Source organism: Balaenoptera physalus, assembly GCF_965194825.1.
Source record: "Balaenoptera physalus genome assembly, chromosome: 5".
NCBI classification, from domain to species: Eukaryota; Metazoa; Chordata; class Mammalia; order Artiodactyla; family Balaenopteridae; genus Balaenoptera; species Balaenoptera physalus.
Genome location: NC_138884.1, coordinates 46270517 through 46296577, shown reverse-complemented (window position 1 = coordinate 46296577; position 26061 = coordinate 46270517). Strand labels below are relative to the sequence as shown.

At 38.0% G+C, this 26061-nt stretch overlaps 1 protein-coding gene and 2 long non-coding RNA genes across 3 annotated transcripts in view; 1 reads left to right on the top strand and 2 right to left on the bottom strand.

Annotated features, from left to right (window-relative positions):
- The window catches only part of LOC309661438, a 37591-nt gene extending 14715 nt beyond the window's left edge, over positions 1 to 22876 (bottom strand). The window contains exons 1-2 of the long non-coding RNA XR_014264045.1: positions 22667 to 22876; positions 16402 to 16493 (exon numbers count right to left, since the gene is read on the bottom strand). This is a non-coding gene — a long non-coding RNA (uncharacterized lncRNA). The remainder of the gene's footprint in view (positions 1 to 16401; positions 16494 to 22666) is intronic.
- Positions 1 to 26061, top strand: part of LOC309661708 (uncharacterized protein) — a 178958-nt gene that overhangs the window by 98985 nt on the left and 53912 nt on the right. The gene's annotated exons all lie outside the window — the stretch shown is intronic.
- Positions 1 to 26061, bottom strand: part of LOC309661736 — a 130466-nt gene that overhangs the window by 89439 nt on the left and 14966 nt on the right. The window lies entirely within an intron of this gene.

Sequence of the window (26061 nt, the reverse complement as noted above, 5' to 3'; positions counted from 1 at the left end):
AACCATTTATCGAATAAGTGATTAATATCCAAAATATATAAGGAACTCAGTCAACTCAATAACAGAAAACAAACAATCTGGTTAAAAGATGGGAAGAAGAAGTAAATAGTCATTTCTCCGAAAAGGACATCAAAATGGCCAAGAGACACATGAAAAGATGCTCAAAATCACTAATCCTAAGTGGACTGCAAATCAAAATCACAGTGAAACATTACCTCACACCTGTGAGAATGGCTATCATCAAGAAGACAAGGACCAACAGATGCTGGTGAGGATGTGGGAATGTAAATTAGTCTAACAACTATAGAAAGCTAGATGGAAGCTCCTCAAAAAATTAAAAGTAGATCTATCATATACTCCAGGTATTCCACTTCTGGGTATACAACCAAAGAAAATGAAAATAGGATTTTGACAAGATATACGCACTCCCATGCTTATCACAGCATTACTCACAATAGCCAAGATACGGAAACAACCCAAAAGACCATCAGTGGATGAATGGGTAAAAAAATATGTGGTATACATACACCGTGGAATGTTATTCGGCCATGAGAAAGGAAGAGATCCTCCCATTTGCTACAACATTATGCTAAGAGAGTAAGTCAGATAGAGAAAGACAAGTACTGTATGATGTCACTTACATGTGAAATCTAAAAGTTAAACCTGTGAAAAACAGAATAAAACGGTGGTTACCAGGGACAGGGACAAGAGGGATGGTCTTTAAGGGTACAAACTTGTAAGAATTGGTAAATGAGCCATGAAGATCTAATGAACAGTATAATAAATAGACAGTAATACTGTACTATAATTATATAACGTGATCATGTGTATTATAATTATATAATGTGATATTACTTCAGCAATCACATTAACAATATATAAATGTATCAAAGTAACATACTGTATACCTTAAACAAATGCAATGTTACAAGTCAAATTTACTCAATAAAAAAGTGTGCAATTTTATATTTTTCTGTTCATACATTGTTCACGTGAATTACCAAATTACTGTAATTGCCAAAATCACATAATTTTCTTCTACAAATGTTGCTGCTATATAAGTTGCTTCATGGAGCAAGGACCTAATAAAATTTTTTTTTTTTTAATTTATTTTTGGCTGTGTTGGGTCTTCGTTTCCATGCGAGGGCTTTCTCTAGTTGCGGCAAGCGGGGGCCACTCTTCATCGCGGTGCACAGGCCTCTCACTATCGTGGCCTCTCTTGTTGCGGAGCACAGGCTCCAGACGCGCAGGCTCAGGAGTTGTGGCTCACAGGCTTTGTTGCTCCGCGGCATGTGGGATCCTCCCAGACCAGGGCTCGAACCCGTGTCCCCTGCATTGGCAGGCAGATTCTCAACCACTGCGCCACCAGGGAAGCCCCCTAATAAATATTTTTTGAGTGAATAATTTATTTTGAAACTTTAGAGATTTTTTTTATCCTTCAATTTTCTCCACTAAAAATTGGAGACAAAATTATGTATTTCTTTCTGTATTATATGATTGTAGAAGAGTTAAAAACTGCTGCACAAATTTTTAAAAAACCTGTGATGAACATGAAAGGGTGAGATGTTCCTTTATATTTACAGGAGTGCTTCTTCTAAAAGTCCATGTAACTTTAAAAACTTACAAAATTTAACAAAAAAATAACACCTATACTATAATATTTGATCCATAAATACTATAACAATTGTTAAAATTTTAGGACAAGGTTTACGTTACACAAGAAATTTTTACACTATGTTTGGTAATTTGGGCATTTTCATTGGAAAAAATTTAAAATAAAATAACCAACATATTCCAAAGCTAAAGATTCACTGCTTTGTGGTAGAATGAGAAAAGAGAATACACATCATTGCAAAGAAATGTGTATTTGGTGCTTTAAATAATCAACTGGGAGTTTCAAAAAGCTTGTCTAACTAGGATAAAACTCCATTCATACGCTGTCTTGCAATTTGGAAATACTTTCCTTTTGTCCATCCATCTCTCCTCCTCCCACCCTCTCCTTCTTCCTTGTCTTCCTCCTTTCCTCTCTTCCTTCTTTTCTCCAAGATATTCAACAGGGGACAGTTGTCAAAAAGATGTTCATAGCTAAAGGCAGCAAGTACAATCAATCCATTCAAAGCACAAGTACCTGTTAATGATCCCTCCATAAAATACCGCTTTTCTCATTTTGCCGGAGATGAAAAAAAACAAGACAGTAACTTCTTTGTAGAGTTCCAAGAATATACACAAAATATATAGGGGAAAAAGGAAAATTTTATAGTTTAGAATTTGGATCCAAATGACACCTAAAGTTTTAAAACAATTAATTCCTGGTAAATATTTTCAGGTTTAATCTACTGAGGTACACTATTATAATATAGCATTGCTGTTTAATGTAATGTTTACCTAACAATTATTTAATTATTAATAGCAACAGTTCACTGAAAACTTGGGTCTCTGACCAAAAAGTTTCCATAAAACAATCATTATGTTTAATTCTTCATGTTTATTCAAAAATACAGGCCACTGCTGTTACAAGAGTAGAAAACCCAATCATTTTAGGAAGTGTGTGTGTGTGCGCGCATGCACACGCATGCGTGCACGCACATATTTAACAAGTAACTAAAAAATTAGATTACTATTGAATAAAGCAGTGCATTCTCAGGTACCTCATTAGATACATATATAAAGATAAAATAACTATTTGGACGTGAAAACAAAGACTATTACAAGAGACATAAAGGACACTACATAATGATCAAGGGATCAATCCAAGAAGAAGATATAAAAATCGTAAATATTTATGCACCCAACATAGGAGCACCTCAATACATAAGGCAAATGCTAACAGCCGTAAAAGGGGAAATCAACAGTAACACAATCATAGTAGGGGACTTTAACACCCCTCTTTCACCAACGGACAGACCATCCAAAATGAAAATAAATAAGGAAACACAAGCTTTAAATGATACACTAAACAAGATGGACTTAATTGATATTTATAGGACATTCCATCCAAAAACAACAGAATACACTTTCTTCTCAAGTGCTCATGGAACATTCTCCAGGATAGATCATATCTTAGGTCACAAATCAAGCCTCGGTAAATTTAGAGAAAATTGAAATCATATCAAGTATCTTTTCCGACCACAATGCTATGAGACTAGATATCAATTACAGGAAAAAATCGGTAAGAAATACAAACACATGGAAGCTAAACAACACACTACTTAATAACCAAGAGATCACTGAAGAAATCAAGGAAGAAATCAAAAAATACCTAGAAACAAATGACAATGAAAACACGATCACCAAAAACCTATGGGATGCAGCAAAAGCAGTCCTAGAGGGAAGTTTAGAGCAATACAATGCTACCTCAAGAAACAAGAAACACCTCAAATAAAAAACCTAACCTTACACCTAAAGCAATTACAGAAAGAAAAACAAAAAAACCCCCAAAGTTAGCAGAAGGAAAGAAATCATAAGGATCAGATCAGAAATAAATGAAAAAGAAATGAAGGAAACAATAGCAAAGATCAATAAAACTAAAAGCTGGCTCTTTGAGAAGATAAACAAAATTGATAAACCATTAACCAGACTCATCAAGAAAAAAAGGGAGAAGACTCAAACCAACAGAATTAGAAATGAAAAAGGACAAGTAACAACTGACAATGCAGAAATACAAAGGATCATGAGAGATTACTGCAAGCAACTCTAGGCCAATAAAATGGACAACCTGGAAGAAATGGACAAACTCTTATTAAAGCACAACCTTCCAAGGCTGAACCAGGAAGAAATAGAAAATATAAACAAACCAAACACAAGCATTGAAATTGACACTGTGATTAAAAATCTTCCAACAAACAAAAGCCCAGGACCAGATGGCTTCACAGGGGAATTCCATCAAACATTTAGAGAAGAGCTAACACCTATCCTTCTAAAACTCTTCCAAAATATAGCAGAGGGAGGAACACTCCCAAACTCATTCTACGAGGCCACCATCATCCTGATACCAAAACCAGACAAAGATGTCACAAAGAAAGAAAACTACAGGCCAATATCACTGATGAACATAGATGCAAAAATTCTCAACAAAATCAGTTGGCTAGTAGAGAGCTCAGGGATAGTCACATAAAAATTCATTTTTATTAGGCCACCTAAAAAATGATTATAAAATACACAGGGGGATTCTGCAGATATTCTATATACTTTCAAGGTAGCATATTTAAAATATATTAATTTCTCCATTTATTTGGTACTTACTGAGTACCATCAGCAAAGCACTGCAGGAACAAAGAAGCGTGATTCTGTTTTCAGGAAGTTTAAAATCTGATTAAGGAGGGAGACACGTAACCAAGCATCTGTTCTATGAAGCCAGTAAGAGCCTGAAAGCTAGTGCTTTTCATAATAGATGTTAAACTAATTACCTAAATGGATTGTGCATTTTGCTTTCTTGTCAAAGTGATGCAGTCAAAGCACCTGGTCAAGGATCAAGTTGCAATCACTTCCTGGCTCCACCACTGGTCATGAGGGCCAACCTTTCCTGTCACAGTAGCTGGATAAGAGCAGTCACAACACAGACAAAACAGTGGAAGTCAGATCTGGGGATCTTGCTGGATGTTTGGGGAAAGAGAATCATTCACCTTTTTACTTATCCAACAAATATGTATTGAGAACCCACTGTCTTCCAGGACCATCCCTGTGCTCTGGGGATTAGGAAGTAGGAATAACAACAAAAAAGAAAGAGGAAGTCTCTGCTTTCTTGGAGCTTGAGCTGAGGGAATAAACAAATAAATACATGCTTAGTGCTTCAGGGTAATAAGGACCAAAGTCCAAATAGAGGAAAGCATTCTCTCTATCACTGTGATTAGGAAGGTCGACCTTGGACATGGAGCTACCAAGCAGATTCCTGCCTGAGCATCAAGCTGACACTGGGAAGACAGAGCGGAAACATGAAGAGAGGCTGATCCTGATGGCACAGCCTCATCTGGATCTAACCTTGCCTGAAATGCAATGATGTGAACCAACAATTCCCCGTTTTGTTTAAGTCACTTGCCAATACCCCAGTCCTTCACACTCCCATTTCTTATTACTCCACATAGAATCAAACAACCATTAAGTCCTGAAAGTGTTCTTTGTGTGCAGTGTCACTTTTTCATTCTCACTGCCATCCTCCCACTTCAGTCCCTCTTACACCTGGGAAATGGAATAACAGTGGAAGACCTCAGGGGGATGGATCCCACAGGAAGTAGTGAAGGAGGAAGGACACCTCTTTGGCTGGCCAAATCCACGCAAGTCAACCCAGGAAGTCATTCGGCATCACCTCCATCTAAGAAAATGGAAGAAGATGCTCGTGAAGGCTCTGGGCATGTTGATGCTGGGGGTTGGGAAGGAGGCCTTGGGAGGGTGGGTAAGCCAGTCTCATCCCTAGGGAATTGGGATGGTGATTAAGATACAACATATGTCCTTTTCATGCTCAAATGCGCAATAGCCTGCAGGATGTATCTCCCCACTCTTGCTTCACCTTGCAGCAATATTCATGAGGAAAAGGAACTTTCCCTAGGCAAACATGCAGCCTATCTTCCAACAAATGAATCCTATCACTTACAAGAAGAACAAGTGAAATCAGTCCATAGCGATGCAAATCTCCCAAAGATCAGGTTTTCAGGTTTCTTAAACTAGATCAGTAGTTCATCATGACAAAAGAATAGTAAATAATTATGATCCAAAATTTATTCTTATAATCTGGAAAATCAATATTATGTTTGTTAACCTTGTACCATAGTTCAAAATAGATCATTTGACTTACCTCTAATAGGTAATTGACTCTGAGATCTGTCAATTCTACTGTGTTCTATGCCAGAAAAAATATTTTTCAGAAATGTTCCTTGTCACTTTAAGAAAGCAAAGAGTAATTTGGCGTTTGCTCCCTTAAACTCTCTTATACATACCTTAACTAAACTCTAGTCAACATATCCTCTTTCAGTCCCCCAATTTTTTTAACCCCTCGCAATGACGGCATGGTTCACACCATAGAAAAGGATGTGCTCTGAAATGTCAAGGCTCACAGGTTTTCTTATCAGAACTTCCGTGAATCGAGACTCCCCTGGTGGAGTAGTGGTTAAGAGTCCGCCTGCCAATACAGGGAACACGGGTTCGATCCCTAGTCCAGGAAGATCCCACGTGCCGCGGAGCAACTAAGCCCACGCACCACAACTGCTGAAGCCCTTGCGCCTAGAGCCCACGCTCCGAAACAAGAGAAGGCACCTCAATGAGAAGTCCGCGCACCACAACAAAGAGTAACCCACGCTGGTCGCAACTAGAGAAAGCCCGTAGCCTCAGTGCCGCAATGAAGACCCAACACAGCCAAAAATTAATTAATTAATTAATTAATTAATTAAAAAAAGAAAACTTCCATGAATTAACACAACGTTGCAGAGAAGCCTAAGAATCACAGACACACAGCAGCTAGCCAGCTTGATGACATTACACAGCTATATTTTTCTTTTTATGTTGTATTATTATACTTTTAGTGTATAGCAATGTCCTTATTCTCAAGTTTCTAATCATCAAAGACACAGCAAACGTAAAGCTATATGACAAATCCTTAATTTTGATAATCTCCAAACATTTGAACAGATGTCTATAGAAACATATTATTTTTCTTACATCAGCCAAATCTGAGACATTAAAATAGTTAACAGTTCTTAAAATATTTTCTTCCATAATAGAAGTTTATATTAAAATTACTTTCTTTGACCTGAATCAAATTACTGAATTATTTTCGCATGCTAATCAGATTCCCTTTATTATATCTACTCGCCTTTAAATCAAAATCCTACCAGCCATTCCTTAGAACTGTATTAACAGGAACCAGGACCTGGGAAGGCCTCAGAGGCAGGTTAAGTGCTGCTGGTTCTAACGGTGGCTGCATAGCAATATCCTAGAACACAAAACACCTCCGACACTTGAAGGCAATAGTTTCAACTGGGGTTCAACTGGGTCAGGGCAGATGTCTTTGTATTTCCTGATTGCTCACATGCTCAGAAATCCAAAGTGGAGAATATCCGTTCTGCATTGTAACAAGTAAGAAATAGCTCAATCCCACGTAACTGGATTGTCACCTAATCCAATCTGTGCCTCTCTTACAACTATTGACAGTGGTTTTTAATTCCTTCGGCAGGTCTCTCTACCCAACCAGCCTCCCTTAAGACACACAAACATACGTACACACACATGGTTCATTCTGCCACTTCTCCCACCAATTCACCACTCCGAGGAAGAGTGTATTTAGCTTAACTTTATCAAGCTCTTTGGCTGCCTGAGGATTTATAAATGTTAAAATAAAAACTAATTACAACCTTGAGAACTGCAGGTGGCACCTGGTCTTATGTCTCAAGGCAGCAGGTCGCTCCTGCATCATCCAAGCAGCAATGTCACTGCTTGCTCCTAAGCTCCAGAGAAACCCTCTGTTGGGTCTCGAACACCCCAAGTAATGAGATGCTACTGAAACGAGCATGTGGGGACCCTAGGTCTATGCCACAGCGTTAAGTGGCTTCTGAGGTTATCGAAACTGCCACTGATTCCAAACAAGGTTCACCAGCCCCTTCCTCCCACAGTGGTCCAGTGAACACTAAAAAGGCATAAAAATTCCTTCTCCACAGGTGTCTCCACAGGTGACAGCCACTAAGGCCAGAGATGGAACCACAGGTGATACAACTTAGGAACACACAAATTTAAATATCCGATACACCATTTACCATATCCCTAAAATGACTCATCCGAAAGTATCATATTTGCCAGTTTAAAAAACAAACTTTTTTCAAGTTTCTCTCCATGAGTTAGCTATAACTAGCACATCCTCCATGAGTATCTTTTCCTGATATACTACCGAGTAAAAACAATAAAAGCCATAGCCTAGATAAAATATATCATTTTTTCATTTGTGATTAACAGCCTTGGAGGGAGGTTTTTTTTTAAACTGGTCCATTAAACGGACATATATTTAAATAAAAATTATATAGTTTCTAACTTTAAACTACTCAAAATTTCAAGTACTTTATGTTTCAATTCTATTTCAAATCAGTACACTGAAAATACCCATTACCTGGAAACTAAGGAGAATATTTTTATTTTTTATGGCGAGCCAGACTCCCTATATTATTATTGAAAAGTAAAGTTTCTAATGAACCAGAAAGGAAATTTATTGTAAAGCAACACTCAAACTAAGCACATGTATTATCACACAAGGTTATGTGTACACCTACCAGACATGTGCAATCTCTATGTCAAAGCATTGTTTTCAAAAAGTTAAAAACACAACACGTACAAATATAGAACAAATGCATGCCAAAGAATCATAAACTCATTAATGACTAATCCAGTAAAAGAGCATTTTGAGAAACTAGGAATTTACAGGCATTTATAGAAGAACATTAGAATGAGATTGCTAGGTTACAAAAACACTGATCAATGTCCTACAGGGCAATAAAACCTTTGTAATTACCATATGTACCTGAAAAAAAAAGAAAGAAATCATCAATTTCAGCGTCTAAACTCCAATCAAATGGTAAATGACCAAGTCAGACATGGGTGCATTCTTCTAGGTAATTAAACAATCATGTGGGCCTATTAAACAATGTTCCTGCATAATGTCAAAAGGTCACTCTATCATACCCTCTCTTTTTTTAACTTTTTATTTTACATTGGAGTATAGTTGATTTACAATGTTGTGTTCGTTTTTACAGTATTTACAAGTTGTGTATAACTTTAATTAGCACAAAGATTTTAACCTTATGCCATAGAACTCAAACTGGAAAAAACAAGTATGATATTTTGAAGGAACGTATTACATATGGTTTCCTGCCTCTCAGAAATAGGTAGACATAAATAATTCCGTTTTTAAAAGTTATTCAATATGATGCAACAGAGCCTATAGCAATCAGCACCACAACGGGCCCCAGGTAGGCAGATTGAGTGGGGACACTTTGGAAGTTACTCTGAAGAACTTTGTATGTTGAAGCCAAGCCTTTAAAGGCTCTGAAAAGTTAAGTGGGGAGAAGATCCAGAGGTTAATTTCATATTTGTTTTTCAGGATTAGAATTAGAATTGCAGGTAAACCCTGGATCTATTCATTCCAAATTGTTTGAACTCTTTTATACTTTTATAAGTATACTTTTATATTCAAATTCTGATTTTGATTTAAAGGGAAAAATTCAAATTCAAATTTGCTCAGTTAATTGAGATTTTTGTCAGTGAATATGTCCTTTATTTAGTACTCTTGAATGATTTGGGGTTTTTTTTCCAAATCAACTCAAAGGAGCAGACATTCTTGAGCTCCAGTCTTCTCCCCAGAACAGGCTTTCAGGCGTGGGAGGGTCACTGATAATGTGTCTTTAGGGTCATTTTGTTTGTTTGTTTGCTTAAAGAGTCTCCCCCAGTTGCATAAGCTTCAGGACCCTCACAGCTCTAGCCTTGCCTGTCACTCTGTGTTGACAGTCACATGGACTTTGTAAGTTTTTTTGGAGAAAAAAATGTTGTTGTTTTCCCGAAGTTTTCAAAAATATTCTGACCTCAGTATTTCTGGGAAGTTTATTCAAATATGATTTTTTAAAAAAATCGGTCCGTTTACCAGTTTGTTGAAGACTCTTTCCAACAAGTCCAAGCTCCAGTGCTTACTAAATACCTCTCTCCATATTCTATGCTCATTTTCCCCAACATGTTTCACTGAATCACAAATGGATTCCCCATTCACCTGCTCCAGGGGCACATCTTCTGATAGGCTCCCTCCTTAAACCAAGGAACATATTACATATGGTCTAATGCCTTTCAGAAATAGGTAGACATAAGTAATTCAATCTAAATATCAACCAAAATACTGACATTTTCTTATTCAGATTATATCTCTTCTTCCTCCCCAAAGATCTGAAAATTCATAAAGAAACAGTAGATTCACAGGGATAATCCTGATTAACTTGGAGGATTCGACTCACTCTAGAAAACCACTAAGCACACTATTGAGACAAAAAGAAGCCTGCACCAATTAAAACAGCAGCAGGATTTTAGTCCATATTACCCAAGGTGAAAACTTCTTTATGGACTGTATTGTCTTAGCACACATGGCATTACTTGAGATTGACTGTGCTCACATAGCAATAGAATATGTTGATGACACTTAGCAAATAATTACAAAGAATCTGTGCCCATTGAAATAACAGGAGTTCTGACAAACAATACCCTTGAGAAGAGACATTTGATAAACACACTATTAGACATTCACTTAAATCAATTCTCACGATTTTATACTTCTTAGCAGTTGTAGCATTATGTTCAGTTCCTCCATTCTGCAATTCATGTATTTTTATACCAAATTCTTAAGGTTAATCATGTTATTGGGTTAGGATAATTTATACAAGTGTCTCACTATTATACGATGTATGTTATTTTTATTTTAAAAGAATAATATTGTGTGATAATATCTATTAGAGGATCATATTAATAAACTTTCATTAAAGATGATACAGTAACACTTTAGCACATAAGGAGCCATTGCTCCAGTGAAGAAAGGATTCAAATCTGATACAAATCTTCAAATTGAGGTGCTAATATATTTGCCTAGATCAAGCACTAGGTATTACATGAAGAGCACATGATGTTTGTCTCCCATGCTGGCCAACAAAATGGGCTTGATCTGCTCCCCCAACCAAGGGCAGAGACCTCTCATACATATGCAGGACATAACAGGGAGGAGACATTGTTGGATAAAAACAAATCCTAATTACCACTCCTAGAACAGTGATTCAAGTTGTGTGCCCCACCTGTAGTGGGCCAGAAATACATCTTTTCTTCTCACAACAAGAAGGGCACTTTTGACAGGGGAAGGAAACAAAAGAAGACTTCTAGAGAAAATTACAAGTACTGAGATTTAACAAGGTGCGGATGAGTGTGTAACACTCACTAAATTGAACCCCTGGGTCTACAAATATCATCATTTACGTCAAATAATCACCATCAACAGCGGCTGAAATGTCTAACACTGGCTTCAGTCCTTTTCAGAGACTTCCGTCCTTTTTCTTTTCACTGGGGAGCAGAGTTAGGGAGGACAGCAGCTACTAGCTATAGCTGGCACTTTACTTATATGGGGAAAATAATTCAGCTGTAAATTAACTTCCAATTGTGTTGTTCCTTAATCGGGAAAGAGTGAACATTACTCCTCAAAGTGACATGCGATCCAGGAGACAGATTTACAATACTAAATATGCAATCAAAATACTGACATTTTCTTATTCAGATTATATCTCTTCTTCCTCCCCCCCCCCCAAAAGATCTGAAAGTTCATAAACAAATAGTAGATTCACAGGGATAATCCTAAAACAGAGAGCTACTCCCCTCTTCCACTTGTGGCTCATGGTAGGAAGTGAGCAAACCAACCACTGTCTGCACAACAACTTCTGGAAAACAGGGCTCTAACTTGGAATCTATATTCTAACTTTCCTCTTGCATTCCATTTAAGAGGATAACTCCATTAGAACAACACTTTCATCTTGACTAAATACAAAGAGTTCTAGAAGGCAGACCAAGTAGAGATGCACAATTTTTAAATATCAGGTCCTAGAGGATGCTGTCCATTCAACTTGTTTTACCTTCAAAAAGACAGAGAATAAGAGAAAAAAAAAAAAGCCCATGTTTTTGGCTATTTAGAAACATTACTCTCGCCCTGTGTAGACTCCTCCTGACTTAAAATTTCCCATTAATTATAAAGATTCATGTCAAAACATGGATAATTTCTGAGATGTCAAATGTTTCAACCAAGTCCTGTATGAGAGTATGTCTTATGCCAGAACCTCACCCAGGTTGACCCCCCCCCCGCCCCGTCTGACTAATTTACTACTGAGAACCAGTTGTAAATAGAGGAAAAATGTCACTGTATCCTTTTGGGGAGAAGATCTTTACCTTTTTAAAAATTTACATACAGTTCTCATTATTTTATCAGGGCTTAAGAATATTTCATTTTTGTTAGTCTTAAAGTCTTGTCTGAAAAGATTACTTGAGTTCTTAAAACACTTCTTAGGAATAAAAGGTTAGCGATCAAAAGACTTGAGCAAATGCTGGTGTTCGTGATTTCTTGTTGGTAGCCTAAATCCCATCCTGCTGGCAAACTCCTCTTTAGAATTTCTCAAAGGATGGGACAGGACTAAAAGAACCCTCTACCTTGATTTATGTAGTAACAAATTTCAAATATGGGTTTGAAATACCTTGCTTGTATATACATCTACACATACAAACAAACACCTCCCAAATATTCGAGAGTTAAGGAAAAATCCAATTGGTCAAATTAGCTAATCTAGACTATAATAAGATTCATTCACCATTACTTCTACTGCTACAAAGGATACTGTCAAATGAGATTAGCAAGCAATTATCAAACACAGTTTGTGTACCCTCTATGAATCTTTAAGTCTGCAAAGACATTTAAATATATACTTGACACTTGAACAACTATAGTAGCCATCTTTGCAGTGATCAAGGACTCTATAGTATCTAAAATGTTCTTAGCCATGCAAATTTACATAGGTACTTTTAACTTACTGAACTTTTAATCAGAGTACTAAACACATCTAAATAAAACAGAGGCTGAAAAGTGAAAACTAGCATTGACATTTGAAGAGTCAGCCAGAGACCCAGACGAACTGAGCTTAGAGATATATTCAATTCAGAAAAGGATATCTGCCTGGATATTCAGACATGGAGCACCTCAGAGCATGTGACTCTTAAAAAAGATGCTCAGTATGAAGAACATGATACCTCTGTGGATTTCAGGGAATAAAATACAAACAGAAAATAAAGAAATATCAAAATAACTGATCTTGCAATATCCTGTAATCACAACTAAGGAGACAAGAAAGGCAGCACAGCACTCTGCTTCTCTTATAAGGGGAGGATTTTTGAAGCCATGTTTCCTTTAAGTAAGAGTGACCTCTGGTGACTTTTTAATTGCACCTCAGTGTACTATGTTAAATTATTCTACAATTCTTTTATACTAGCAAATCATTTAGTACTACATTTTAAATTTCTTAGCAAAGTGATAAATGCTTTACTGCAGGACCTAAGGATTTCATGTAAATGCCTCCATTTTAATTAATTCATGGAAATTGTGCCCAAAGCTAAATTAAAATTCTGTCTGAAACACGGAGCAGTATTTTCTTAAAGGAGACTAAGGCTCATTTTCAGGAGTGACTCATATAATATGGCATTAAATCAGCTGATACTAAATGATGACAACACAAACTTATCACAGCCTCGGGGCATATATGGATGAATGCTGGAAGGGTAACTATTTGTACAATATGCTTTTCACTTTAGCACAAACTTCCTGGTAAGGGCAGAGTTCCCCAGCCCACCCCACCCCCAGATAACACTGGATACCCAGCAGCAAGGTCGGTTTCTAACATGCCTACTAGCACTTTCTTGAAATGCATAATAGCTTGCCTTACTCCCTACAACCTGATTTAAAAAAAATTCTTGAGGGGGATGGGGTGTGGATGTAGGACTAACGGGGCTTTCTTCCAATCCCTCAAGGAAAGAAAAGCCCTGTGATGGAGATTTCAATCTGAATAACACTTCGAAAACTTTTTCCGATTTCCAGATTAAAATGCCTTGAGGTCGGCTGAATCAATTTGGCTAGCATCTTTAGATCAGACTCACATTGCCAGTCCAGAACTGAGAGGTTAATACATCTTCAGTGAACCAACAAAATGAGAAACACAGCACATCACAATATACAAGCATGTGCACTTGCAAATGAACCTGAATGGCAGGTTATGTTTTTCCTTTAAGCAAAAGCCTTCTAATTCTGAGGGGTCTATCCTTCTCATAATTCTGGGGACTAACCAGGTTTGCCGCCTGGGCTCTGCTGCGGAGCCTGCCCGCCGCTGCAGCGCCCGAGTTCTTGGTACCCGATTCCGCAGGGCGCCAACTGCAAACATCTACGCTAATGCAGGACCCGGCCAGGTCGGACAACGATTTCCTTTCTGACATAAATCCTGCAAAATGTATTCATAGTAAAAAGAAATAAATGACATATTGGCATGCTCTTCTGTCTTCATCTCCTGCTATTCTCTCTCTCTGGTCTCTCTCCGCCTCAATATTCTCATGCTAATTTTAGGTTTTACTAGAACTTGAGCTTTCTCAATGAATATTCAAAACAACAGCACACAGACAAAATTCACCTCACAGACAAGTCAAAACAGGCTTTGTGTATTACAGACTTGACAAGTGGAAAAACCATTGTAAACCATCCTATCCAAGCGTTGGGACTTTGCGATGTTTTTTAAATGCCTCATTTTCAGAAGCAGACCAGTGATTCCATTTGTAAAATTCAATTATTTTTTTAAAAAAACACGAATTCTCAGTTGCCAGTATAAGTTTTAAAAGATTTGCTGTACTCACAAGTATTCCCTGCTGCTAATGTACTCCAGGGCTGGGCAGACAAAAGAAAGAGCATCATGAGACAGGCTCCCGCGGCGGAGTCCATGTTCACAGTCGCCTGGGCTCCCCACCCCAAAACCCAAGGTGTCCAGACAGCTGCTCTGAGCCGGAGTCTGCAAGCTCCCTCCCGCTCGGGGTAGCTAGCGCTCCCTCCTCCGGGCTCGGCGAACCCGCGCAGCCGGCGGGGCGGGAGCCCCAACCTGCAGCCACACCCCCACCCCCACCCGCTCCCGCCGCGCTGCGAGCTCCACGCATCCCGGGCGCTCCTGGCGGTGGCGGGAGGAAGTGCGAGTCAAGTCGGTGAAGGTCTTCAACCTGCACTCGCTCCGAATCCGAATCCGCGGTCCTAGCTCCTTCACCGGCAGGTTTCCCACTCTGAACAGCTGAGCAGGTCAGTGGACTTCAGTCTGAGACCGAGCTTCACCACGCTGATGATGCTTGAGCATTAACACCGATGCTAGGAAAAATGTGAGTTTCTTTTTTTTTGGTTGAAAAGAAGTTAGGACAAGTAACTAACCCGGTTTGAAGAAAATATTTACATGTACTGAGAACTGTTGTAAAAAAGACTGCTTTTGTTTTCTCAACTCATTTAATGATTCATATTTAAAAATAAAAACCTAAAGAACCTTATTATGGTAATCATTTCGAAATATATACGGTTATATATACAGTGTTATGTGTCAAAAGACATCTCAATAAAGCTGGAAAATATTCAAAGTAAAAAATAATTAATTAAAACACCGACCCGACTTCTACTATAATGTCAGCATTTTATTATGTATATTCCTACTTGGAGATTTGAGAATTGTGGTCAGCAGATATATAAAACTAAAAACTGGCATCCTGGGAGAAGGAATCTTACTCCAAATATCATCAGGGAAGTGACCTTATGTTAAGTAGGTAAACTGAATACACTTAATTGAAGAATGAAGAGTTTTGAATCAACTTCTATATACTGTATGTGTATTCCTTTCCATTCAAATTCTTTAATACAATTACCCAAAAGTTCATATTGAAAAATGATGGAATATAAAAGGCATCTTAAATAAATAAATAAATGGATAGATAAATAAATGGATAGATAGATAGGCAGATAAATAGATAAATTGTTTCAGAGTATACAGATAGAGGCCTGATGGCCCATGGAGGAAGAAGGATTTCAAGACCCATGACCTTGAGGTAAGTCACATGGCCTCCTCTACTTCCTAAAGAGGCTGCCAGCAGATGTAAATGAAGGAGGTATGAGCATGGCATCACTAGGATCAATACTCTCCTAAAACTGTGACCAGACTCATGACAAATGTGCTGAGACTTAGGAACAGTGTCCAGGCATTCTTGCACCATCCAAAGTGATCAGAATATGAAAGTAACTTTAACCTTGAGTAGGGCATTATATGCCTGAGAACAAAGCAGAAAAGCTGTTTTTATTATTTCTATTCTGCAACCTGGGTAAAAAACAAAAACAGGAATAGAAAATGTAAATAGCTTGGCAAGGCCACAGAATTTACAAGTAGAATTTGACCCAAATATGTAGATTCTGATCCCAACTTTCCAGCTTTCTCCACTCCTACTCAGGGCCCCTGGGAATCAGGAACTCTTCCCACCCACCCCATCAATCAGCAGTCCTGGGAAACACTGAGCAAAGCTTGCTCGGAGGGTGCATTTAGAACCTTGAAAAAAGCCACAAGCGGTAGAGTGACCTTCATTTATTAGTCAGACATTTTCCTAGTGCCTAATACATGTCCCAGAACCTGAATATGGTATTTCTAATTTTTAAAGCAAATATAAATTAATGATTTACATTAAGTGTCTAATATTTTTTAAAGCCTATACAACAGACAGTCTGTGTGTGTGTGTGTGTAATCTAAATAAATGGTCACAGCATCCCTTTGAAGTAAATGTTACTCTGCCCATTTAATGGATAGACAGACTAACCTCAGAGAGTTTAATGGATGTGTCACAAAGCAAGCCAGACTTGGACCAGGTCAGCTGAGCTCTGAAACCCCTTCTCACTGGCCCTCAGGTCTCTGAAACAGAAAAGTTGTCACCTGTGAAAACTCTATTCAGTTGTTCATGGGAAATCCATTTAAAATGGGTTAGAAGGCGCCTCAGTAATTGATGTCAATTAAAACCAAAAAGGACAATGCTGGTAAATTACTTGAGCAGACATTCAGGATGGATTTTCCAAGTCAGAGATGAAACAGCCCACGAGGGATTGAGATTTGCAGGCAGATGTCCTTGTGCAGTGCACAGCATTGACCACTGGACAGCACTGGGGCTGTTACATGATCTTCCAAGACAAGGGCAGCCCCAGGTGAGGAGGCTTGAAGAGACCAGGCAAAGCAAGGCCCAAAGCAGGGACTTGCTAGCAGACAGCTGATGCGACTCCTGGTTTTACCCCTTTCCAGCTGCCTTCTTTCGCTGGAGACTTCGTGGCTTTGTGCTTCACTTTTCTTGTGTGTAGAATGGTGATGATAGCCAGTCATAGAGCCATTATGAAATTACAGGTCTGAAACCCCCACAAAGGGATGGAAACTGCTGAGCATTCCACGTACCAGTCCCAGAGCTGCCCTGGGAGTTGGTACCCACCCGTGAGACCCCCGGCAGCTGCTCAGCATCTGTGATCCTCAGCTTCGTTGTCTGTTTCATAAGAAAATAGAAGTCTTACCAGCAGAGAACTGATCCAAGGGTTACAGGAGAAAATGAATGTCAAGTACTTAACACCATGCTCATCCACAGGGCGCTGGATCAGGTAGGCTGATGCTAGAGCTCCAGGCTCAGAGGAGAAAGGATGCCTAACGGGACCGCCAAGGCCTCCAAGCTAAATCCCTGCAGGTCAGGGGCAGTCCGCTGCATTCTGTGACCTGTTTGCACAGCCCTTTGCTCTTTTATATAAGAAAGATGACAGATAATCAACAAGGACCTACTGTATAGCACAGGGAACTCTACTCAACATTCTGTCATAATCTATATGGGAAAAGAATCTGTAAAAGAATGGACACATGTATATGTATAACTGAATCACTTTGCTGTACAACTGAAACTAACACAATATTGTAAATCAGCTATACTCCAATATAAAATTAAATTAAATTTTAAAAAATCAAAACAAAGCAAAGGTGAAGAAAATGTGTAGATCTAATCTTGCACATTTCTATAAGTGATGATTCAAACCCCACAAATCACGCACGCGCATATATGTATGTGTCTGCGGAGTTCACACCAAACACAAAAGAGAACTTGAAATCAGCACACGTCACAAATAAAAGACAAGAAATCAACTTCCGATGTTCAGAAGTGTGTGGACCCTCATATGTGTAAGTGCAGACAGGCTGCCTAGGAAAGTATATTCTAAGTGAAACTACACCCTTGGCATTTCCTGACCAAAGTCTTCTGTTATCCTGCTCACCTGGGAGCAGTCTGTGCACTCAGGATTCCCTACTGAGAAGAGGAAGGATCAACTCACCCCACCCGAATGAAATCCTTTCTCAATGCTCTCCATAGATCAAAACATGACTCCATTCATTTTTCTTCTCTATTCAGCAGTTTTCTCCCTGTAAATTATTTCTGCGTGTTTTATCTAAATCTGGGAATACATTTAACTTTACTCTTGTAATGGGAACAGATGTATCATTAAATCCTCTGAAAGAATACTGTGAATAAAATAGAATAGTATTTCTATTAGGAGTCATTTTTCCCATAAGCCCCCAGGCAACAAATCCTGAAGAACAATTATGGAGAGACAGACTGCAGGGAGAAGAATTGTCACATGTGTGATAAAAAACACACTGCACGGTGTCTTCGCAGGTTATCTCTGATGAGCTATGTTCCCTGTAACTAGCCCTTGGAAGCCCTGGTTTTAACAACCAAAGGATTATGCATCTAATTACATAAATCTCAGCTAGAGAATAGTCAGCCTCATATTGTTATCCGAAAAACTAAGTTTGCCTCTTGGTGGGTGTCGAGCCAAAAGACACAACCAAGACAAAGAGTGAGAGAAGGAAGGATTTGTTACTTGCAGCAAGTAAGTAGAACACCAGGGATCTTTCCCAAAGCGGTGTCTCCCCAAACAGCAAAACTGGGGAAGTTTTAAGCTAAGGGTACATGTATATTCATGAAAGGACTTGGGAGGTAGGCAGAGCCCAGGCTTTAGTTGATTGAAATCCGGAGGATCAGAAAAGGTCAACGCCATCATCCCTTAGATTCCGTTTGACCTGGTGGTTGAGTGCTTCAGGCTAATCTTTACCATGGAAACAGAACTGGAAGTCTTTACAACTGATACATTGTTACTAGTGCTACTTCTCTTGCCTGATAACAGTCAGCATTCTTGTTTTCCCTTAAGATCCTTCATTACTGAGACCTGTTCAAGGGCAAGCACTCTGGCCAGGCTTAGATCACAAAATGGCTTGTACTAAATTAATAGGTGTTCTCTTATGTCCAGAAAGCCATGCCTGGTTTTCTTTCTCCATAGACCCCCTACCTTATCTGCTTATACTATTTCTTTCCAATTCAGCCCATTTCAACCCAGTAGGACTTTTGGGGACTAACAAACACTGGTATCTAAGATAGAACAAACCACAACTAAGAACTTGAAGTATAAAAGCAATACTGCATGGTATTTCCAAAAGTGCTTAATAAACATTTCACAGGATTGTGCATAAACAACACACTTTTCCTGACATTCTGGCACAAGTAGAATCAGAGAGGCTTAACGTTAAAATGAAGTGCAGAGTCAGCTGTCCAGCATTCTACCCAATTCAAGCACCACAGTCTCCAATAGCATCTTGCACACATGTCCACTGATGGCAGCAGCTGAGGTGCATACATAGAGAGAAAAGGGAGATTCTAGAACTTCCTTCTATCATATCACAAAGAAGGATAAATTCACAGAATCAACTACATGAGTGTCCAGGAAAAAAAATTCTTTTTTTTTTTAAACTTTTTAAATTGAGATATATTATACCCTTTAAACAAAATTTCTAATTTTATGAAAGGCATAAAAGGTCACAATTTTTCTTTACTCCTTTGGGGTAGGAAGAGGGAGGCAGAGTTGAGTGCATCCTTAAAAGTCCTTTTCTAATTTAAAATTAAAATCAACATCTGATCTTGACCTAAGAATTTTTCTATTGAGGTATAATTGACATAGAACACTATATTAGTTTCAGGTGTACAATTCAATGATTTGACATTTGTGTGTATTGCAAAATGAACATCACAGTAAATCTGGTTACCATCAATCACCATACACAGTCACAGATTTTTTTCTTTCTTCTTGTGATGAGAACTTTTAAGATTTACTTGCAGCAACTGGTAAATATGCAATACAGTATTAATAACTATATTCACCATGCTATACATTACATCCCTGTGGCTTATTTATTTTATAACTGGAAATTTGTACCTTTTGAACCCCCTTCACTCATGTCACCTACTTCCCACCCCCATCCCCACCCCCCCAGTCTGGCAACCAACTATCTCTTCTCTGTATTTATGAGCTCCTTTTTTTTCTTTTTAAGATTACTCATATCAGTGAGACCATAGGTTATCTTTCTCTAACTTATTTCACTTAGCATAATGCTCTCAAAGTCCCTCCATGTTTTCACAAATGGCAAAATTTCCTTTTTCTTAATGGCTCAATAGTATTCCAGTGTGTGTATCACATTTTTTTATCCATTCACCCATCAATGAACACTGAAGTTGTTCCCATGTCTTAACTATTGTAAATAATTCTGTAATAAACATGGGTGTGCATATATCTTTTGGAGTTAGTGTTTTCATTTTCTTTGTACAAATACACAGAAGTGAAATTGCTGGATCATATGGTAGTCCCAGTTTTGATCTTTTGAGGAAACTCCATGCTATTTTCCATACTGTCTGTACCAATTTACATTCTCACCAAGAGTGCACAAGTGTCTCCTTCTCTTCACATCCTTGCCAACACTTGTTATTTCTTATCTTTTGATGATAATCATACAAACAGGTGTGAAGTGATATCTCATTGTGGTTTCGATTTGCATTTCCCTGATGATTAGTGACGTTGAGCATCTTTTCCTATACCTGTTGGTCAACTGTATGTGTTCTTTGGAAAAATGTCTATTCAGATCCTTTGCCCATTTTTAATTAGATTGTTTGTTTGCTATTGAGTTGTGCGAGATCTTTATATATATTAGATATTAGCCCATTATCAGATACATGATTTGCAAATATTTCTCCCATTCAATTGGTTGCCTTTTCATTTTGTTGATGGTTTCCTTTACTGTACAGAAGCTTTTTAGTTTGATGTAGTCTCACTTGTTTATTTTTACTTTTATTGCCTTTGCTTTTGGTGTCATATCCAAAAAATCATGGCCATGACCAATGTCCAGGAGCTTACCGTATATGTTTTCTTCTAGGAGTTTCATGATTTCAGGTCTTAAATTCAAGTCTTTATTCCATTTTGAGTTAATTTCTGTATGGTGTAAGGTAGTAGTCTAGTTTTATTCTTTTGCATGTGGCTGTCCAGTTTTGCCAACACCATTTGTTGAACAGACTGTCCTTTCCCCATTGTATATTCTTGACTCCTTTGTCATAAATTAAGTGACCATATATGTGTGCGTTTATTTCTGAGCTCTCTATTCTGCTCCATTCATCAATGTGCCTCTTTTTATACCAATACCATACCATAGTTTTGTAATATAACTTAAAATCAGGAAGCATGATGCTTCCAGCTTTGTTCTCTCTTAAGATTGCTTTGGTTATTCAGGGTGTTTTGTGGTTCCTTACACATTTTAGGATTTTTTTGCTCTGTTTCTGTGTAAAATGCCATTGGAATTTTGATAGGGTTTGAACTGAATCTGTAGATTGCTTCTGGTAGTATGGACAGTTTAACAATATTAATTCTTCTAATCTTTGAGCCACAGAGTATCTTTCCATTTATTTGTGTCTTCTTCAGTTACTTTCATGAGTGTCTTATAGTTTTCAATGTACAGGTCTTTCACCTCCATGGTTAAATTTATTCATAGGTATTTTATTCTTTTGATGCAATTGTAAGTGGTATTGTTTTATTACTAGCATATAGAAATGCAACCAATTTTTGTATATTGATTTTGTATTCTGCAATATTACTAAAGTTGTTTATTAGTTCTAACAGTGTTTTTTTGGTGGAGTCTTTAGGGTTTTCTATATATAATATCATGTCATCTGCAAATATTGACAATTTTACTTCTTCCTTTCCAGCTGGGTGCTGCTGATTTCCTTTTTTTTTTTTTCGCCTAATTACTCTGACTAGGACTTCTAATACTATGTTGAATAAAAGTGGCGAGAGTGGGCATCTTTCTCTTATTCTTGATCTTAGAGGAAAAGCACAGAGTATGACATCAGCTATTGGCTTCTCATATACGGCCTTTATTGTGTTATAACCAATTTGATTTTATTGCACAGAATTGAATCTAAATTCAACCATAAGCATTTCAATGATTATCATTAAAAGTCTTTTTAAATTGAAAACAAGACTGAGAACTCGTAATACTGCTGGTTAATTAAAAAAATACACCCTTAAGGATTAAGTTTATTCCATAATTCCAGTGATATTTTTTTAGGCTGAAGTACTGATGAATGAAGTACTCCAATGTAGAGGAATCTTGAAAATACTCTGAGTGAAATTAGTTAGTCATAAGGAACCATATATTATATGAGCCCATTGATATGAAATGTCAAAAAGGACAAACCTATAGGGACAGAAAGTAGATGAGTGTTTGCTTGGGGCTGTGGGAGATGGGAGACTTGTAGGCTAGAAAAAGAAAGATTTCTTTTTTTGGAAATTGATAAAATTTCCAAAATTTTTTTTATCAATAAAATTGATAAAATAGATTGTGGAGATGAATGCACAACTCTGTGAATATACAAAAAAACAATTGATTTGGACACTTTAAGTAGGTGAATTCTACAGTAGGTGAATTATATCTCAAAGCTGTTTTTAAAAAGGAATACAGAAACTCTAGAAAAACATTGAATCCATTGACATCTACTTTACCACACTATTCCAAATAGAAATGTAACTGAAAAATGGGAGTTAAAAAACATAAGCAGCAATATCCGTTATTTACTGCCATAATAATGCTGTGAATCAACCAGAAACCTCAGTGGCAGACACCACTTTACTGAGCTCAGGGGTCTCAAGACCACACTCTTGGCTCAGCAGGTGTTCTGGTCTCCTGCGCACCTGCCTTGGGGAGGCTGTTGTCCGCTGATGGAGAATGGCCCCATCTGAGATGACTGGACTTGTGTATCATTGCTCAGCAAACAAACCCAGGCACCTCTCACCGCGGTGGCACAGAACTAAGAGAAGAAGCAGAAAAATACAAGTCTGTTCTGATCTTCGTGTGTCACATCAGCTGGCATTCCATTGACCGAAGTAAATCTCATAACCTAACTCGGGATCAAGCGTCGGGAGAACAGATTCTGCCTCTTCAGTAAAAGGAGCTGAAAAGCCATGTGTCAAAGAGGGTGAATCCAGGAGCGTGAAGAATGAGCACCATTTAGACCTCAGTCTCTGCCCAGCACAGGGTATTTATGATGGAAGAAAACTGAGCAGAAATTAAATATTTGCCATCTGGCAGCTTCACTTTCTCACCATTTTCACTTAAAATTGTATCAGAGGGCTTCCCTGGTGGCGCAGTGGTTGAGAATCTGCCTGCTAATGCAGGGGACACGGGTTCGAGCCCTGGTCTGGGAAGATCCCACATGCTGCCGAGCAACTAGGCCCGTGAGCCACAACTACTGAGCCTGCGCGTCTGGAGCCTGTGCTCCGCAACGAGAGAGGCCACGATAGTGAGAGGCCCGCGCACCGCGATGAAGAGTGGCCCCCGCTTGCCGCAACTAGAGAAAGCCCGTGCACAGAAACGAAGACCCAACATAGCAATCAATCAATCAATCAATCAATCAATTAAAAAAAAAAAAGACTCCTCATTTCCTCCTCTTCCCCTTTAAAAAAGAAAAAAAAATTGTATCAGAAACTTTGAAATATCTTTCTGTTTCATCGTGATTTAGATAATAGAAACATTTAACATTTTTGTAATTTAGCTCAAATAATGGCTGCATAATTCAAGTAGATTCAAAAGCAAATACAATCTAACTTATAATAGCAAGTTTTGATATAAATGCCACTGGATGATACTGTGAGTATGTGACATGAGCTGGATGACTTGCTTTTTAATTATAGGAACTTTTAGCTTTTGCAAAGATAACTACTTTTTAAAATGCTTTTCTAGATGTTCTTGTCTTATCACAGAAATACATTCTTATATGTACATGCATAATTCGCATAGAGAAGTGTTAATAACAACTCCCTACACACACACACACACACACACACACACACACACTTCCATTGCTCTATTGTTATGTCATTGACATAACTGATGAAAACTAGTTTCCTTCATGTCCATACACACATTTATAGGATTAGGTTCATTTTCCTTGTATTGTAATTACAATATGATGTTATTCCTCAGCTTGAACGAGATTAAAATGTTGCATTTGTATTTTTCATTTCCATGTGGAAAATGAAATCTTATTTTTGCCTGTCAGTCTAAAACCACTTTGAATCGTAAATTGGTCTCCTATGGTAAACCTTTAAGACCTCTTTTTTTTGTTGCTGTAAACTTTTCTACATGGTGGACTTTATTAGTTACATAAATTAAATAACAAATGCCCACCTTATTGAGCTGGGTATGCTTTAATCCACAGGCACAAATCAAAAGAAAGAAATGATTATAACATTAGAGTTAAAAAACAAAAAGCTTTGGTTGATTTTTTTGTAAAGAATGGTTTAAAAGGAACCTAAAGTCGTTCCTTTATTTGAAGGCTTAAATAATTGTACCTGCCAGGTAATAGACGAGAGGGAGGCCTCTCACTTACCACCCCCTTTTGTGTGTTTCAGTTACTGGGAAGGTTAATGGTGCTGAACAGCTGAGGTATGAAGGCACCTTTCATTATCTTCCCCATCAGAAGTCCCCAGAGCCCGTTCACCTTCCCTCGTGTTTATGGGAAAAGACACAGTGTTCTCTCACAGCCCAGAGTACATGAGAACCAACTTCTCACAGCCTAGCAGATCTTTGCCAACATTTTCTGGAAAATAATTCTGCCCCTTTCAGAGCCAGCGTGCAATGTAATTTGAACTCAAATACCAACATCATTTAGAATGACTGAAATAATACCTTGATCTTGTGACTTGTATAGTCTCATTCTTCTAAATTTTAACTTTAATGAGGCTTATTTATTAAGCAAGTACAGAGTATATGGGCAGAATTTTTCTTTGAATATTTTATATTGAATGAATTGAAATAATTGGGATGTTAAAGGACTAGGGAATGATAATGAACATGTATGCACTGAAGCATTTACTCTGTACTAGGTAGGTTCTCTTCTGTATCATATCCCTTTAAGACGCCTCCTCTCTGAATATCGTCCTCCATGTTGACTCCATCAGGATTCACTTACCTAGAAACAATAGGTAACCTGTGACCAGGGCAGATGTTCAGGGAATGGAAAGGAAATTACGGCTCCACCAAACCTCTCTTGCACAAGTACAGATGTGTTTGTATTTAGCCTGAGACAAAAACTTTGTTCCTTTTCCTTCATTATTGTTCCTAACATGCGACAAAGGCAATTGTAGGAAAGGCAGTGTGGCCCTAAATTCCCCCTCAGCTGATCTTTAAGAACTTCAGACATTTTCCAAAGAAGATTTTGATCTAGGGAAGGACATCAAGCTCCAAATTAAGGTGGAATATGTGGGAAAAAGGTCACTGGGATAGGGTTGCCAGGTAAAATACACCATGCCCAGAGAAATTTGAATTTCATATAAATATATAGTTTGGGAGACATACTTACAATCAACAAATATAAATCTGGCAACCTAACATTGCACTGCACAGTATAGATGGCAGATGATTTTAAAAAGGAGGGTCATGGGATATAAAAAAAGAATGTGAAACTCAGAGTTTTTTCTAGGGTAAGGGTCAACAAACTGGCATGAGGTCCAAATCTGCTTTGTTCCTGTCTAAACAATGTTTCATTGAAACACGGCCACACCCATTCATTAAGTACAGTCCAAGGCTGCTTTCACTCTGCAGTGGCAGCGTTCAGGAGTAGCAGGCCCACAGAGCCTAAATATTTACTATCTGGCCCTTTAACCAAATAATAAAAAATAAAAAGTCCCAGTTAAACTGCTAAAATTACAATTGTCATTCTAAATACTCACTATTTCCCCTCTCTGATGAAAGGCTTCTTTCCATAGGCGTGCCTGATATTAATTATAAAGCTGAAAATATGTAGGCTTTTAAATAAGTAATATTATTCTACTCAGTGGATTTAAACATAAGGCAATATTGTCACTTCAAGAAAAATAAAAAGAGCTTTGAGAATTTTTTCCATATGTCCACATTTGTGTTTCACAACTCCAGACCACCTAATGCAAACTTTCATTTCTCAGCAAAATGAAGCAGAGAATATTACAAAAGACTCAGCAATGTCAAATCCAGCCACCAGTTAGATCTTCCAATTTTCAGTACAACATTTCCTGCCAGATGTGGCTCAATGTGGCTTAAAGAAGCAATT